Genomic DNA, 17,114 nt, shown 5'->3' on the forward strand with positions numbered 1-17,114 from the left:
AAAAATGTAATATGTTAATCTAGAATTTTATATCCACAAAAATACTTTCAAATTATAGCAGATAAAAGCATTTTAATATAAAAGAGATCTGAGGGAATTTGGTGCCACTACTAGAAATACCAAGGGAAAAATTTTAAGATGAAACAAAATTACACAAGCTGCAAATAAAGATCTCTAGGAAAAAAGGAACAATGGATCACATAATAGGTGTGATGGATCAAAATCAGTTGGCAAAAGATAGATTTAAACAAAACTATATAAATTATTACACTAAATGTAAAGTGATTAAGCACTGATCAAGCAAACAATCTCAAAACTGATTAAAATCAAGAAATAGATAACATCAATTTATCCTAAAAGCACTTAAAATCTAAATATATTGATAAAGGGGACATCATGAAAACACTAAGCATAATAATATGGCTATTATAATATCAAACACTAGATTCTAATGAATATTATCAGAGAGGAAGAGGATTTCATAATGATGAATGTATAAATTCATCAAAAAGGTTTAATATTCTAAACGTGTATCACGTAACAAAGTAACTTAAATACACATGAAGCAAAAATGACAAGCCTAAAGGGAAAGATAAAATAGTACTCCTTTTGAGTTAAAGAATTTAGAATGTGTATTTCAGTAACTAAAAGAAGTACAGAACAAATGGTTTATTCAAATAGCACTATGACCAAATTAATCTACTTTACATTTAAACAACATTGCAACAAAGAGCTGCAGAATATCCATATTTTGTGTGTACAGAATGATCTTGAAATAAACAATTCTCTGGACCATGGAACAAGACTCAATAAATTTCAGAGATGAAAAGATTCAGAATATATTCTCTAATGTAAATGGAATAAAAGTACAAATCAATAACAATAAGACTTCTAATGTATCTCCAAATATTTTGAAATTTGGCAACTGATTACATGAGTCAAGAATCCACCAATCACAAATAACATTAGGAAGTATTTTGAAATAAATGATAATTAAAGCACAACATATCCAATATGTGAGATAAAGCTGGAGCTGTGAATAATAGGACATATATAGCTTTCAATGGTTAAACAAGAAAAGAAATATTTACAAAAAATTATCTAAGTTTCTATTGTAAGAAGATACCCAGAAAGATACATTAAATATAAAATAAATAGAAGAGAGATAGGAGTAGAAATCCATAAAAGAGATAGAGAGAGAAAATAAAGAAAATCTTCAGAGTCAAATCTGTTTCTGTGAAAAGATTAATAAAACAATAAACCTTAGTAATTGTACCTAAGAATAGAATACACAAATTCTTGACACCAGGAATAAAAAAGGGGACATCCCATTGATGCTGCAGACATTAAAAGTATAAAAGAATATTATGAACAACTCTGAGTATAGTCAACAAAATGGAAAATATCTTTGATAACACATTGCATCAAAGCAGATAGAAGAAGGAGAAAATATGAAAAGTCTTATATTTGTTGAAATAATTTTATTTGTACATATGAAAAGTCTTATATTTGTTGAAATAATTTTATTTTGTGCTTGAAAAGAAACATCCACATCAGATTATTTCGCATGGGATTTTGATGAAACATTTAAGGAAAAAATGTGTAAGAGTTCTACACAAACTTTTCAGATATGGGAAGTGGTGAGAACACTATCAAACTCATTTCATGAGATCAGTATAACTCAGTTAACCAACCCTGATAAGAATTTTACGAGAAAAAAAAACAAATTAATATCCTTTTGTATATGTAAGAAAAAAAACTCCAAAAATTATTGGAAAATCAAGACCATCAATATAAAAGGAAGGTAAAAGATAACCAAGGTTGTCTTAAACATTCAAAAATTAATCACAGTCATTTACCCCATTAAGAAAGTCAAGGAGAAAAAAATAGGTATCATCTTTTTAAATGTGACAAAATTTATACACACACACACACACACACAATATATGGCATTTGGCAAAATTTAATGGCAAATAAAAACAAGAACTCAATCAACTCAGATACAGGAGAACTCTCAGAATTTCAAAGGGAATTTACTGAAAAAAAAAAAAAAACTAGAGCTAACTTAATGCTTAATGGTAAAATTTTGAATATTCTCACACAGGGTTCAGAAAAACAAAGAAAAGAAAAAAAAGATTGCCCTCAGCACTTCTAATCAAGTTTAAACCAGAGGTACTAAAAATGCATAACAATTGCTCAGGAAAAAAATATAAATTTCTTTGTTCACATACACCATTGTTCTAAAGTGAAAAATCCTAAGGAATTTTTTAAAACGGTACTGTTAAAGGATTCTATTTAACTAAAGGTAAGACTATTTCTATGCTACTCTGAACTCCCCATAACTAAATGAACAAACAAAGAACAGTTACTATACTGGCTGTGGTGATGAATGTTCATTACCGAGGGGAAATTGTGCCGTTATTGCACCGTGAAGGTACATAAGGAGGATACAGACATTCTTTGGGATGTCTCTTGTGACAATCCATGTTGTGATTAAAGTCAATGGAAAATTACAACTACACAACTCAGGCAAGACTGCTAATGGTCTAGACCCTTCAGGAATGAATGTTTGGGTCACTCCACCAGCCAAAGAACCACGACTAGCTAAGGCACTTGCTGAGGGCAAAAGGAATACGGAATCCATAGAACATTCTATCTCAAATAAAATTAAAATTTCAAGTTCTATAAATCAAGGATAATCACATTTATACATTTTCTAGGTATTTTAGATAGAACTAGACTTTAATATTTAATATAACTCTTGTCCCTGATTTTAACTCTCTGACCTCCTATACTAATACTCCCTGACAATCCATTCACCCCAACCCTGGAACTTGCTGTTGCTGGAACATGCCATTACAGTGCGTTTTAGGGACATTAATCCTAATGTTTCATTTGCCTGGAAAGTTCTAAATTAACTCTCTCAGATTTATCAAGCTTTTGCTCCAATCTCATTTAATCATCAGATTTAATAATTTAATTGGCCCCCAACCTCATGTTCCAGCTGATTCCTATTATCCTGCTCTACATTTCCTTTCTTCCGTAACTCTAAGCAGTCTCTAACATTAAATTATCTATCTATCTATCTATCTATTATCTATCTATCTATCTATCTATCTACCTATCTACGTATCTATTCATCATAATCTGTAGTCTTCATCACTATTACAAAACTCTATAATAGATATCCTTAGTGTATGAATTGATATACCTTAAGTACTGAAAATGGAGGCTAACACATAGTAGGAATTCAATAATTATTTGACAAAATAAATGCGTTAATCTCTATTACAACCTTTCTGAATAAACTATGTTGCACATCATCAATCTTTTTATAGTATTTAATTTTATATTATCTACATTTGGAGAATAAAATATTTGTCCATAAAAAGGCTGGAGCTTTTACATGTGACACTTCCACATCATTTCATTATTAAACTATCAAGGCTGATTATTTTTGTTAAGTAATTCTACTATAATCAGAACATTTTAAATCTATTTTAAGTAGATTAAATTTGAGACAATCATATACACAATATAATAATCGCACACAACATGACAGTAAATTAAATGTAAAAAGAAGGAAACAACGATGTCATCTATTTAGTCTAATACTGCTACAGTCGAACGCACATTTAGTCACTGTATTCTGAAATTTAAAAAAAAAAATCAGGAAGAGGGTAGGATATAGCTCAAGTGGCAGAGCGCATGCTTAGCATGCACTGGGTCCCAGATTCAATCCCCAGTACCTCCTGTAAAAAGAAATAATAAAACCTAATTACCTGCCAAAAATAAATAAATAAATAAATAAATAAATAAATAAATAAATAAATAAATAAAATTTAAAACAATTTTAAAATAATGAAATACAACAGGTTTCAAGAATCTCATTATTAAATAAAATACATATTTTATTGTTGAAAGGAGAAAAATATTATATTTCATGAAAAATACCTGAAAGTAATTGATCAAATTGGTTGTTAAAAGGATTTCTCAAATAGTGTTTTTGCTTTGGACTTAGGTCTTAAATATTAAAGAACTCAAATTAAATATATTTCAATGAAAACATTCCTGTGAAATTGTAAGAAGTTTTGACTTTATCTCCCTTATAATAAAATGGAATACTTTAAAATTTTCTAAAATACTTTTTAGTACATTATTTGAAGTATAATTTAAATATAATAAGACTAATTAATTTTAAGTATTTAATTCAAGGGGTTTTGACTAATGCAAATCTTGTCTCTCCCTTTTTTCACTCAACATAATGTTTTAAGATTAACTCAAATTATCCTGGTTATATTATTTTTTTCCCTTTTCATGTCTCTGTAGTTTTCTAATGTATATATGTATATAACCAAAGTCACCTGTTAATAGACATCTATATTATATTCAATTTTAGATATTATTAATAAATTCACTATAAACATTTAGAAAAATTTGTAGGTATACGCTTCATATTTCAAACATAAATTCCTAGGACAACTGCTGGGTCCTATGGCAAGAGTATGTTTAACCATATGAGATATGTGTGTTACATGATCTTTGTCTCACTTAACTTTCCCACGAGGAAAATAATTTAATTTCTGTGTGTTGTGACATGATGATTGAGGCCTATTTGCCCCTATAGATATCCAGTTATTCTTGCATTATGTGTTGAAAATTCTTTCTTCTCTAGTTACTTTGGCATCACTTAAAAAAGTAAATTGGCCATATAGGTGTGGGTCTGTTTCCTTTTTTAGATTTATTCTGGTATAACTGACAAACAATGGGTCTATTTCTTGACTATTTTATACCACTGATATACATATTTATTAATATATCAATATCACAGTCTTGATTATAGTAGTCTTATAGTAAGTCTTAGAATAAGATAGAAGTATTATCCAACATTTTTCTCTTGGCTATTTCTAGATCTTTACATACATATGTATATAATATATGGAATAAATAAATAAAAAAAATATATAATATATATTATATATATATAATATATATTTTATACCTCTACCTCTAGCTATAGCTATAGCATTAGCCCTAGTTCTCTCACTCTAAAACGTTCATTTTCTACAAAGAGTACTAGGTAAATGGGGATTTGTTTGAGTGGGAGTGTATTAAACCTATAGATCAATTTGGGCATAGTTAACTTACCAACAGTAAATATTCCAATCCATGAATATGATACGTTTTACACTTTCTTAGGTGTCCCTAATCTTTTAGCAATGTTTCATATTTTTCATTGTTATAATATTGTACATATTTTTTCAGTCCTGATGATATTGCAGGTATTTTTAAATATTTTCAGTTATTTACTGCTAGCATATATAAATACAACTGCTTTTTAAAATATTAATCTTTTATCCTGCAACTGTGATAAATCCACTTACTACTCTAGTAGTAGTTTTGTGGACACTTAAAGACTCGTCCTTTGCCTAGACTTAGTTTTACTCTTTCCACATGGTATTTACCATTCAGTTAACAGAATCAACAGGACTCTTATGTATACTTCTGTAGTTCTTTCCATCCTCTCCAACTCTCTGTTCCTTGGACTCCAGGCACCTTAATAGCTCCCACCCTATTACTGTCTCCTCAATTCAGTGAGACCACTGCATTCTGCTAAGACTATCATTCCTTAAACTTCTGTCCATAAAGTAGTTCCAGGCAGAAATCCAGTGTGATCATAGAGTACACTTCATTTATTCCCCTTTTCTCAAGAATAACAGGCCCGCACTGCCATTAATTCAATATAAACAGTTATATTTTCCAGTGTTTTAGTTGTTTATAGTGAAAGAGAGAATCTAATTAGTTCCTCACGGTCAGAAGCAGAATATAATTTGTTTATTTAATATTCTATTGCTCTAGAGAATAAGAACAATCTCCTGTAAACTACTGGTTTTCAACTGCTTTGCATGATCCCTAATTTTTTGCTGAGACCTAAATTTTTTAAATAATATAATGCAGCAATTCTGTAAATCAGATTCTCAACCCTCTCCAGGGTCTGTTGTTGCTATTCTTTGCTTGTTTAACATCTTTTCTGAGCTAATTCCGTAGTCTGTATCTTTGCCACACTTGGCCACTGAAGTTTCTGTTCAGTTAAAGAGATTTCCTTAAATGCCTGGAATTTGTATGTTTCATACTCTCTTATGAAGGAATCTAGATGTGTGTATTGGGGCAAGCCTTCAACACTCAGCCAGTCAGGTAACAATTCTGGCTTCGTCTTTATTTCTGGCTTGAGCAGAACCTCAAGGTCAGGCCAACGTGTAAACCGAAGGCTGTCTCAAGTCTTTCCTGGGCATAAACACAGACATCTGTGTGGCCTTACGGTTTCCCCAGGAATACGCTGGAGGTTTGCAGTGACTCTATGGCATCTTACTTCTCAGTTTTTCCTTTTAAGGGTTTTTGTTTTTCTTATTTTTCACCTCAGGCCAATCAAAGTTAATCAATCCCTGTAACTGTTTTTGACAATCACCCATGGAAAAAAAAGTAATTCCTCTAGAGGAATTCCAAGTTAGGTCAAATATAGACAGTCTTGCAAGTGGCGACTTAGAGAACAATGAGATTGGTCAAATGATTATAAACCTTTAGGAATGAAGCTTCGAAAGAGCTATAATTCTATTTTGTCTCCTCTGGTGGCTACCAGGCTATTGGTTTCACCAGGACTGTGGCCTGTTACTTTTTAAGTCTACTGCAGAGCTGAACAGAATATAGGAACAGACGAGTTAAAATATCATGATGCTCTCTGTCATGCCAAGACTCAGCATTACTTTGTTTTAATAAATACTCTCTGAACTGCTACAAATATCTGGCTTATTTCCAGAGTTCTGAAAAAGCTGACTCTGACATTTCATTTTGTCAATTTTATCATTATTTTTATGAAGGAATTTTCAGAGGTCCTTACTCCACAATTAATGCTTAAGTTTCATGGGCATTATATTTTAAATTGCATCATTTTGTCCCTTTCATTTATGTGACAGAACTTCTTATCATGTTTTTTTTTAATGGGAAGAATAAAGCTTCTTATTATTTTCCTAGTGTCAAGGCTCAAGATTGACAAATAACTTCAGCAAATAACATATTACAATGGAAATAAATATAAATAAGGAACGAGAGAATCACAATTTCACAGTTCTATGATAATCAGCTTACAAAGAGGGTGTGCCCTGGTAATTTTTTAGAAGGTCTACTTGACATTTATTCAAATGCAATGAAAGCATGTGTTACCATTTTATATTTATCTGTTTCTGTTTAAAGATCAAGCTGGATAATCACACATAAGTATTGCATTAATTTGGTTTTTGAATATATGTATGTCAGAAGTAGAAGCAAAGGGAAGAGAAAATTGATAAATATGCCATTTTAGCCTTTTATGAATAAAAGCTGTATTAGTTTGTCCAGTCTTAAAAGAGAAGGCCAACTTTCTGGAAAGTTAACAAAATGATGAAATTACCAAGGATTTAATATTCTTTACATTATAATTCCTCACTTAATGTCTCTTTCTTAATTCCCTAACAAATATCCTATCCACCCCAAAAAGAATCCCTGTAAATTTCATCTGAATTAAGACTATGGGCACAGTAAAAATAATGATCATGATGACACCGATAACAGCAATTTTATGTCACATGGCTTATGTATTAGTATGTGCATGACAGTCCTACTTTTTCTTTGATGTCTTTCATTAATTGTTAATAATATACTCTTTAATACTTATAAAACATACTTTTTAATGTGAGAACTGTATTACATAGCTCTACTACAGAGATAGAGATATATACACTCTTGGAATCTGGTATGTGCTCACTAGTGCAGCATCATTCCATACCATTCTCTCTAAACTCACGTTTCTGTAGACACTGTGAATGCCCTTGGGTTTTGTGAATGCCTTCTGATAATAGCTTTTTCCTCTGCCAGAAAGATACTTCCACCTGTGTACTGGCCAGTGTTAACTCATTTCTCAGATTCTATTTCCTGTCATGGCACAGTTATCACCCAAACTAATTCATTAGGTATCTTTTAAATGTTCTCATAATTCCTGCACTTCACTTTCTATAACACAATTTGTTTTTAATCCTTAAAATCAGTAAGTTTGAAAATTTTGATTTTTCTGTAACAGTCAAGCCTTTGGTGCACTCTATTCTTAATCTAGTAGGAGCTGCTTAAGATTTCAATGATAAAAGAAATGAATGTTTTTCTTAAATGCATTAAGGCATATAATTTTCTTCTCCCACGTGAGTATAAAAATGTCAGCACTCTTCTATTTATCCACACTCCTCTCTATCTATCCATTCATCTATCTATAATCTACATATGTTATCGCTTTATCTTTTCATCGAGACAAAAAAATATTTAGCAGTTTATCCACTGAGCTAGTGATTAGTGGTATTTCATCTTTTTTTTAAAAGTTGAAAATTAATAATCACATTTTAAAATATGAAGGCTTTTTTTGCTTATTTGCTAAAAAGAAATGCTTATACAGATGCTCTCTGTCAACAAGCACCTGTAGACATGAACTGGAATTCTGGAACTACATAGAGAAACTAATAATCACGGTAGCATTCAAAATCCCTACAATAACTGGGCTTGAGATAAAAAATTTCTGGGAAGTATAAAACCATACCTTTTTACACAAAAGCTACTCCTTCCCTTCTTAATCACCTGCTTTCCATAAACTTGATTAAATTATGGTCATGCATTTGAAGAAAACAAGTTAAAAGCAATGAATCATGCTCTTAGTTATTATGAACAAAGAAATGCTACTTAAAATGTCATAAGATACATTATTCATAATTCTATATATTACATATAAATAAATATAATTATATTACATCATAGCCTATCACTTAATAGAAATATAGAAATATATTATTCATATTCAAAGTTAAGAATCTAATGAAATGACTATTTACATTAATGTAAAGCAGAAGTTTTCCAAGTTGTAGTGTAGATGCCAAAACATTTTAGTCTTCTGAGTTTCATTTTCTCATGAGTGAACAGTAGAGTTTTCCAGAAGTTACACAATGATGTGATTAGGTCACTGTTTTGACAACTATTGAATTATACATATGGATATTCTCTTACTTTAAAAATTCTTAGTTTTTCTAATATGGTAAATATTTATAGATATGAGATCAGTAAACCAAAGCTTACTGTGGGCTATGACTTTTTGGCAAAGGGATTTAGAAATCAAAAGTTGAGAACCACTGATTTAAGAAAGTATATATTTGTAAGTTCACATTTATATTAAACGTATTCAATGCTCTTTCTTTAAAACTGACTTGATTTTTAAACTATTTCACCTTTATTTATAACCATATAGTATTTTGGTCATATTTAATGGTGACAAAGTTATTAAATGATATTCTTAATATTTCTCATTAAAAAGAAAAACTCTTTAAAAATTCAGAAATACTAAAATATATTCTTTATTTTGAGAAACACATTTTCTAAATCAAATAGATAAATTATATATTAAATCCAGAAAGCATCTATTTAGATAGATACTTCTAGAAAATTGTGAAATTAATCAAATACGAAGATACTGTAATTTATAATAATTTTAATAATCTCATGTTAAATGGTTCAAATATAATTTTGTATGTCATTCATTAAAGCTCTGATATTTTTGCAAAAGCTATTTTAAATTAAAATGGAATACCCAGTGGATATAATTACAAAACAATCAAGTTTTATTCTAAACTGTAGTAATTGATCCTACAGTGAGATTTATTCTGTAATCATGGAAGTCAATGGCATTTACAAATAGAATAAATTAAGGTAAATGAAGAGGAAAATTGTGTTCTGTGTAACATTTAGTTCATTATAGGCTTAAACAACTATGTCAATCTGTGTTCATCAATAGAAATTATGGTGCTTGCAGACATAATTGAATCAAAACATTATCTCCACGAAACAGCCTATGTTACACATGCACAGGAATTATTGTGTTTTTTTTTTTTTAACTGATTTGCTTTTCAAGTCCCTACTACAAGGGATCAAAAATGTGGATAATCTGCAACACTATTGGATACTATCTCTTTTGTATTTTAATATAAAAAGAGAATTTGAAATTATACTCCATAGCTCCAGGGGAACTTGTTCCTCTATGATTGTTCTTAGAAATTATATTGTGCTTATCTCTGTTAGTGAGTTTAATTAGAATCCTCATGATTAATTTGAGAGACTGAACACAGATTCTTGAGGAAACTATCCTAATGAGATTTATAGAGTCTACTTCTGAATGCAAGATTATTACTTACTAATAGATATGTATTATGTTTACAGGAACTAATAATATTAATTATAGTAGGAGGAGGAGTAGTCATAGTGGTAGTCACAGTAGTAGTAGTAGTAATAGCAGTAATATTGTCAACTCTTTGAAAAATCTCACTTGAAGCAGAATCCCCCATTTTATGAGAAAATTTATTCTTCTTTAAGAAAAGGCAGGATGAGGAAATAAATCAGCACCTAACTATGCATTACTCTACTGTTAAATTATGACATTATCACCAATAGGAAAATTCATCTGTAATATGTATTCTCTTTTTTAGGTGACTATAGTATAACTAAATAGCATTTAGTGCTCTAAACATATTGGGAATTTTCTTGCCTATTCAGCCACATTCTCATTTCAAGAATACACTCCTTTTATTATTATTTTTTAATATCTAGAGGTTATATTTGATTCTTTATCAAGCATGTTTGATCTTTCTATACACACTACAGTTCTATATGGAAATAGTTTAGTGTATCTATCATTATACCATATACAGTGAAGCTCCATTCCTAGAAAGAGGAGTCAGTTTGCTTTCTCTGAAATTAATACAGAAAAGCCAGCTTTTAAAAATAGTGTTAGCATGGTGTATCTTTCTCCATAACTTTACTTTTAACCTATCACTGTCTTTATATTTAAAGTAATTTCTTATAGAAACCATTGTTATCATTCAAAACTAAAGTTATTTCTGACACATTTGGGTTAATATCAACTTGTTTGTAAATGTATTCCAATTGTTACATCAGTTTTTTGTTTCCGCATCACCACATTTTCAGTGTTTCTGGTTTTAATTGAGCATTAAATATGATTTCATTTTATCTCCTTTTTTAAAGTATCAATTATACTTGTACTGAAAAATTCAGTGGTTGCCCCGTGGTTTATAGTATCAATATTTACTAAGACAATTCCCGTTTTAAATAACACTGTTACTTTTCTTGTATACTATAGGTAACTTATGGCATTCTGATTTTCACCTTCCTAGACCTTGTGATATTTCTCTTCATTCATTATACTTATCCATATACCATAATCATTCCATACACTGATAACTATTATCAATGTATGTTATTATTATTGTTACTTTAAAAAAAGCTGTTATCTTCTAGACCAGGAAAAAGAAACATGAAATATTTCATTTTTTTCTTCATCTATTCCTTATAGAATGTTTCTTCTTTATTAGAACAAAGTCTTTTACCTATATGATTTTCTTCTGCCTAAAGAAAATATTTCAGTGAATTTTGCAGGGCAGATCTGCTGAAAATTAATTCCCTCAGTTTTTATTTGTCTGAGAAGATCTTCATCTCTCTTTTGCTTTTGAAGATATTTTGCTGGATATAGAATTCTGCATCAGTTGTTACTTTTTCTTTCAAAACTTTAAATATCTTACTTTATACTTTTCTTCTTAACATAATTTCGGACAAAATGTCCACTGTCTTTCCATCAGTCTTTTTCCAAGAGTGCCTCTCAGTCTTTAGTTTCCTAAGTCGAAATATCTAATGCCTCAGTGCAGTTTTTGTTATTTATTTTGCTTTATTTTCTCTGAGCTTACTAGATCTGCATTTTTGTTTCTTAGTAATTTTGCACAGTTCTAAGCCATTGTTACTTCAAATATTTCTTCTTTTCCATTTTATTTCCCTTCTACTTCTGATATCCTAGTTATGTACATGTTATACCTTTTGAGAGTATCTCATATTTCTTGAATATTCTGTTTTTTAAGTTTAGGAAGTTTCTATTGACCTGTCTTCAAGTTCACAGATTCTATCTTCTGTCATGTCTAGTCAACTGTTGAGTGTATCAAGTCACTCCTCACTTACGTTACAGTGATTTTGATCACTAGCATTTCAGTTTGACTATTTCTTAGAATCTCCATGTGTCTGCCTAAAATTTATCATTTATTCTCATACTATTTACTTTTCATTAGAGTTGTTAATATTAATTAAAGTTATTTTGTATTCCTTGTCTGATGATCCCAGTATCGTTTGTCACATCTAAGTCTTGTTCTGAAGACCTATCTCTACAGATTGTATTTTTTCTTGCATTTTGCCATGCCTTGTCATGTTTTCTTTGGAAAGCAGTACAAGCTGTATTCAGGTAATAAAAACTGAGGTAAATAGGTTTCTAGTGTGAGAATTCATGTAAATCTTTAATTTTTTGATGGCTATAAGTACCAGAACTTGAATTTATTCTAGTGTTCTTGTTTTTGTCTCCCCATTGACTTTGGGCCCACCTAAGTACTCCTAATCAGAAAGTCTGTGCTTTGCAACTTTTCAGCTGTTACTCCTGTTATACTGGAGCACTGCTGTTGGAAAGATGGTCAGGTCTGGGGGAAGATGAGTGTCCTACGATTTTTGATTAAATCTCAGTCCTTTTGTGGGCCTGCATCTTTGGCCTGTGACCTTCACAAATATTACTTCTTGTATGTATTCCCCTACTTCAGTTGATACAAGGAAGCTAGAGGGAGTTGGAGTCATGCCCTTTCTCTTACTTTAAAGGACTGGATGTTGAAGGTGTAATTTTTATACCGTCTTATTATAGCATTGTGTAAATTCTTATACTATCTATAATTTTTAAACCTGTGAAAGCTGTTATGTACTTTTATTTTAGAAAATGTATTTTAAGTTGATATAAAACTGACAGAGAGACAAAAAATTAAGTACAATGAATTACAATATATTGAAGACTCAGAGATTACTTACCAGTGGTAGACTAAATCTATTCAGAAGGCAAATAATCCTGCTGAATTAAAGCCTTTTTAACAAGCTATGGTCAATATGTAATGATTTACATTAAAATGTCTATGGTAAGCTGATGACAGACATCATATGTATGATGGCAAAATAAATCTGATCTGAATTTTAACAGCCAAGAAGGATAATGGAACAAATGAATAAAATAATTATAATATTCAAAGAAGATAATGGACCATATGAATAAAATAATGACTTCAATACTCCAGATATGACTTCATGAGGCAAATCCTGAAAGTTAATTTATAATTTGGTTATGCTACTTATAAACTTAGAGTCATTACTTCATGATGCCCTTTTGCCACTAAGAAAAAGCTATCATTAAAAGTTAATGCAGTTCTGTGTGACTTTGGTAGGCCTCTAGAACTGAGAAGGAAAGAGAGAAACAAAATCCATCCCTTAAAATAGGATGGTCTCATTGACTGCAAGGATGAGGTAAGCACCTTGCTATTGCAGGAAAATATCTGAAAAAACAAAATGGATTTTTTTTAAACTTTTTTATGGAATTATAGTCATTTTACAATGTTGTATCAACTTCCAGTGCAAAATTGATTTATTGTAGAGACTTCAAGAAAATAAAAATTTAAAGAGATTTCTTAGAAGAGTTTTTTCAATAGAGCGACTGGTAAAGAAACTGGCAGATCTGCAACTTTTGTTAGTAAGAAAATAAAAAAATCAGGGCCTGGTATTTAATGTAAGACACTTAATTTCAGACATCTCTATTCATCTCTCCAGAAATATGTTGATCAAGAAGGAGAACAAATCTAACAACTGACTATGTACTCATTCAATTATAGCTGAGAAAGATTTACCAATATTCATGGTAAATGGGGAAATAAGCATCTGAAACCAGCAGTGCTAGTTATATCAACTGTGCCAGAGAAAAGTGACAGAAATACAAGAAAAAGGAAGAATGCAGCAGGGCGTCAGTGGTTGTGGAAGCAAATTTAAAGAATTAAAAATAAATCAAGCTGAAATAGAAAGACTTACAAGTGGAGTGGGGAAATATCGACCCATCAATGACACTTGTTAGATAAGAGTACAGGTAATCAGGGAAACAGAAGTAAGGGATTTGAAAGTGTGTGATAGGAGCTAAAGTTTGGTGTGTTTTTTTTTTGCTACTCCAGTGTTATGGCTTCTTGGCTCTTTCATTGCAGAGAATTAGGAAACACGTATTTTCATATTTCCATGCATATAGATATATAAATCTATCTTCAGTTTTCGGAGTCACTTGTCCATAAATTTATGTATATGATTCATAAGTATTTTCTTTTTAAGGCCTCACAATTTGAAAAATTTCTTTCTCCCCATGAAAGAGGTCTCATTTATTAAGCTCAACTCATTTTACCTAACACAATGTACCAATTAGAGCCTTGTAGTTTCTACAAGTGGCTTACCACTGAAATCCCTCCCTAGTGCAAAAGCTTCAATAAACATTGTAACTAAACTACAAGAAGCTATAGCATAAAAAATATAAACTTGAAGTGTCAATCCTGAGATGTAAGATTGGAGGAGCCATATCAACATAGCACAAAATACAGGCCAAATTTAGAAATTAAACTGGTGAAGTTTAATAACATTGAACCTGCTTCATCTTATAAAATTCTAAAGTATAAGGCAACACTTTTCAAAGGTTTTAGAGTTTTACAGTTGCCTTCTTTAATTAGAATTTCAATAGACAGAATTTAGGAATCTATTTAAGGAGAGTCCTTGATGAGTCTTCTGGATGAGAAAGTTAGAGAATGTGGTAGATTCACTTCTGAGGGCCACTCACATATCTGCCTGGCTTCAAATAAGGTTAGGGCTTGATAACCGACGAAAGGCTATGCAGAAGTTAGAGGCACTTGTTTGTAGTGGAATAAAAGTGGGGGGAAAAACTGAGTAATATCTCTTCCTAAAGTGAGAGATTGCTTTTTCCTGGAGTACTGCTACTACTTGAGGAATAACAAATGGATGCCCACAATTGAGTAGTTTCCTCTGCAATGCTTTAAGAACAGACATTAACTGAATCCTTTCTCAAACAAGAGTCTCTTGTACGCGGTACAGGAGACAGTAATGGGTTATCACTCTAGTCCACTGTTTGACAAAATCTTCTCTCCCACACATAGGCCAAGAAGATGTAGGAATCTGGAAACCAAGCATACTTTATACTACTGTATCATAATCTATTATAATCTAAGTCATTAGCCTAGTCATGCTACAATAATGTTCAAATATAAGGAGGGTTATTTTATGACAAATTACATATATTTGAAATAAAGTTAAGCCATTATTCTTATTTTCTTTCGAAAATAAAACCTCTTCTGAAACATTGGAACTACTGCAAATGTATACTCTGAATTTACTGAATGTAGCATTGTTTGTTTCGCCGGCAGACACTTGTCCCAGTTTCTTGCCTAATAGCTCTCACTAAAGCCATGACTCTAGGCAGAACTGCTAGTACAAAGTTCTAACACTAAGAAGGAGCCAATGTAAATTTACGGATAGCTCAATGCCAGTTCTGTCCCCTCCTAATTCATTGTATCAAGTTCATTTAAGTTTCTTTCCTGGACACATTCTTACATTTTTATGATTTGCAAACACTCTTTTAAGAGATACCTGTTAGGTTATGTTATCCTCAGCTCAGAATTATCAAGTGGCATCCAACGTCCTCAATGGAAAGCATGTTCTTACAATGACATATAAGGCCCTATGCGATCTGGCCCCTGGTATTGCTTTAACATGATTTCCTACTACATGTTCACTCTGCTTTAGTTGTCTAGGTCTCCAGGCTGCTCCTCAAACATTCCAGCCACACTTCTCCGAAACACCTTAGCACTTGTGGTATCTCCTGCCTGGAATGCTCTTTACTTGATAGCCACATAGCTCAACTGCTCACTTCTTTTTATCTTAAATATCACTTTTCCAGTGAGGAACATAACATTTCCTTGTCCTCTTCTTAGGACTTAGCAATATCTGATAGAGTGTGATGATGGTGATGACAATGATGATGATGAGATGGATCTACCTTATACATTTCATCTCTCTTTCTCTAGAATATAAATTCCATTAGAACAGAGAAATTTGCCTCTTGCCAGGTTTGTTTTTGCCTTATCTCAAGCATGCAAAGCCATGACTTTCCAGGCATGTACAATTATACACTTATACACTGTGGGAGCACTGCAACTGGCAGTTTAGAGCTTGATTTTCTGTAACTTTTTTAGCCTCAAAATTTTCCATCTTTGTCTCATTTCTTATAAAATTTGCAGAGTATTCCACAAATTTACCTTTAGTATGTCATAATGTACTAAAGTAAGCCTTAAGGGATAGTAGAGCATTTTCAGTTTTTAATCTTATTCCTAATGCTGGAATTAATCTTTCAGATATTTTATATCACAAATGAATAAATGCTAAAACAAAATCCTTTTTTGAATTTACCCTAAAGCTAAATTCTTAGTATTAGAATTAGAGTAAAAAATGCTCTTTTTATAGATACTGTAAATTTGCAAATATACAAATGTATAAGTATTTCCATTTATGTATTGTGTGTGCCATATATTACAAGGTTGAATTGTATCCATCAAATATATGTTGAATTCTTAACCACTAGTACGTCAGAATGTGACATGACCTTAACTGGAAATAGGTTTAGAAACAGGAAATGGAAAATAGATTAAGAGGTAACCAAGTTTAAATGAAACCATTAGAGTGTACATTAAACTCATTACAACTGGCATCCTTTTAAGAAATAAATTTGGGCACAAACATACACACAGGGAGAATGCCACGTGAAGATGAAGGTAGAGATAAAGGTGATGCACTTACAAGCCACGGAATCCAAAGATTGTCAGCAAACCACCAAAAGCTAGAAGAGAAAAATGGAATATTCTCCCTCACAACACTCAGAAGCAACCAACTGTTCTAACCCCTTGATATCAGACTCCTAGCCTCCAGATCTGTAAAACAATAAACTTCTATGGTTTAAGCCACCGTTTGTGGTACTTTTTTTATGGCAGCCCTAGGAAACTAATACTAGGGCTTCATAGGAAGCATAAAGCTATAGCTATAAAAATGATAACCTATGTTTACTTCTTAGCTATATTGAATTTGTAACACTTTAA

Source organism: Vicugna pacos, chromosome 7 (assembly GCF_048564905.1).
Source record: "Vicugna pacos chromosome 7, VicPac4, whole genome shotgun sequence".
In the NCBI taxonomy this organism is placed as follows: Eukaryota; Metazoa; Chordata; class Mammalia; order Artiodactyla; family Camelidae; genus Vicugna; species Vicugna pacos.